Genomic DNA, 2,840 nt, shown 5'->3' with positions numbered 1-2,840 from the left:
GCATGGGAGGTATGGGCTGCATGGAGCAGACAAAGCAAATGCAATCAGCAATGTGTTTTGCTTTTGTTGTTTTGCTACAGCACTCGCACTCCTCGTTCTGGAACTCAAATCCAGGACACGAACGAACGAACTAATCCTTGGAGAGAACTAGACAGGGAACTGGCACTAAAACTCGTTCCGATCATGGCACGATCCTCGCTACTGAAGATTGCGCAAGAGCAAGAGCGGAAGAGCAAGAAGTTCCATCAAAGTAGAAGATCGAGAGATGAAACCCTTCCCCGCAGGCTGCCTCCTTCGAAGTGGGTTTCCCTCAGTGCATGTGCATATGCAAGTGCAACAGCTTGTCGCACAGTGTAGCTACAGCGAGCACTGCCAGGCAGGCAGAACTCCAACAGCGAGGCAGGAGGGCGCACGACAAAAGCGAAAACTCTGCAGTTCTGAAAAATAGAAAGTCGCGAGCAAAAAATGTTGCTATTTGCCTACTGCTGCTGCAGAAAAAGGGTGGGTAAGGGGGGCAGGAAAAAGTCTGCAGCAAGTGTTGCATGACGCCAAAGGGGCGGGGCAGGGCGTTGCGGGTACGAATCGAAACACAGTGCAGCAGCAACAGCAGCAGACCAAGTCCAAGAGGACTCTCGCACTCGCACTCGCACTCGGCGGGGAGAATGGGGAAAAAGTGAAATCAAAAACTGCAGCAACGCTGTACGAAGGGATCAGGATATGGAGACAGCAGTGGGGGTTGGGGGTTTGGGCTGGGGCATCTCTCTACTTCAGTTCCAAGTGAAAAGGCAGCAAGAAAAAATGCAGCAAAGGCTGCAGTAAAAATGGCACAAAACGACGCCGACAGCGACTGCGAATCCTCATACCAGCGCCGAAAAACTAAAAACAAAGCAAAACAAACCAAGGATCCAGCATCCAGGATCCAAGAGAAGGACGACGAATCAGTGGGTGAGAGCCAGGGACAGAGCACCCTTCCAGTACCAGTACCAGTACCAGTCGCAGGATGCACATTGTTAGGCCCGGGCAATGGAATTGGATTGGACATTGGACATTGGACACTGCCGCCCTGTGCCTTTGCCTGTGCTGCAGCGATGCCAAATCAACAGACTCGTCGTCGTCGTCGTCGTCGTCGAGACGCCAGCCTCAGTTGGGAGTAGCAGTAGTCCTGCCGCTGGAGGTGGAGCAGGATGCACGATGGCGGGTGGCAAATGCAATTCATACAGTGCAAAAAATGCGACTCCGTTGGGGGGGGGCAAAAGGCAGGCACACGAGGGGTGTGCAACTTGAAGATGTGCCTGGCATTTCTGCATTTTGTATTTATTGCACAAGAGGCGCGGCCTGCGAAAAAGAGTTGGGCGATGGGCGATGGTGTGGCACGGAATGGTGGATGCGTGAGTGGTTGCAAAGGAAAGCTGCTGCTGCTGCTGCTGCTGCATTTGCCTCTGGCTCGAGGAGTCTGTGTGTGTGGGTTGCTGCTAGTTCTGGAGCACGTACGTACGCGGGACAGATCACAAAAAATGGAAAATCCCGAGCCCAGAATCCACGCGAATTGTTAAGCTTGGCAATTTTTTGTGCAGCGTCTCGTCTGGCGGGGCAGTGGGCAGAGCGGAGTGGCAATGCCAATGGGGCGGGGCATTGGTAGAGGCCTTAATACTGTGGCATTTGTCTTCGAGTCCTGAAACAACAGACGTTGCCATTGCAGACGCTGAAAAAATGCATAAAACGTTGCAACAAAAGTGGCAGCAGGGCAGGCAGGGGAAGGCAGCAGCAGTGGCAGGTGCAAGAAGAAGGAGTGGCAGGCTGCTGCTGCTGCTGCTGCTGCAACGTTGATTTGATGAAAATTTCGTGGGGGCAGGCTAACGTGACGATGTCTAGCCCGTAACGTGCCGCATGGCCCGTGCACCGACGCATAGCGTGCAAAAAAGTGCTCACTCAGACGTCTGCCTTCAGGGATTTGAGACTTGCCTTCCATTTATGCCACTTCTGCCACTCCATCTTCTGTGCCCCCTCCCCACGCGGCAATGCAATTTTTCTTCATTGTAATTTGGCCAGGGACATGGGAGTGGGAGAGTGCACTGATTCCCATGTAGTTCGCGGAAGGAGTAACCAGGAGCAGCAGTGTGGCAGTGGCAATGGAATGGACGACAGTTATGCGGCTCCGCGCATACAAATTATGCGAGGAGGGGGGGGTGCAACGGGGCAGCGTGGGTTTCGCGGATAGAAGATGAAATGAACGAATCCATGGACTCATCCCGCCCCTTGCCCCCACCGCAAGTTCCATTGTAAATTTGCAATTTTTGTCGAGTGCTGCTCGATGCTTTGTTTGGGATTCTTCCTGCAGAGGGAGGCAGAGGGAGGCAGAGGGAGTGCGAGGAAGCAGGAGACGGCTCGTCGCGAAACAATTTTTGGCCAAAATGCATTTTGATGTAGTTGCCACCGAGAGTGGGCACTGGACGAGACGCCACCGAAGCAAAAGAAAAGAAAATTCGTGGGCGAAAAAAAAAGGAACATTTGGAGGCTTTTAGTCAACTCCATAGATGGCTCCATGGTAAAGGCAATTGCCGCTCCGGGGTAACTCTGGCATGGCCTTTTGTTAGTGCCACAGCCTACTAATCAGGAATGCACTCTCCAGGGAAAGGACACAAGTGGCAGGAGGAGGAGCGTGTGTGAGGGAGGAACAGGAAGCACTCGCATGGCAAATTTTTCCATTATTTCCATTATGGTCCGCTCAGTCACTCAATCAAAAAACTGCAACAAAACAAAAAGTTGCACGCACACACACAAATGGAGAGAGGAGAATATGATTCTAACGTTGGAATAACTTTGCCCCCCCCCCCCCCCCC

Source organism: Drosophila guanche, unplaced genomic scaffold (assembly GCF_900245975.1).
Source record: "Drosophila guanche unplaced genomic scaffold, DGUA_6, whole genome shotgun sequence".
Taxonomy (NCBI): Eukaryota; Metazoa; Arthropoda; class Insecta; order Diptera; family Drosophilidae; genus Drosophila; species Drosophila guanche.
Note: the sequence above shows the minus strand (reverse complement) of the source record.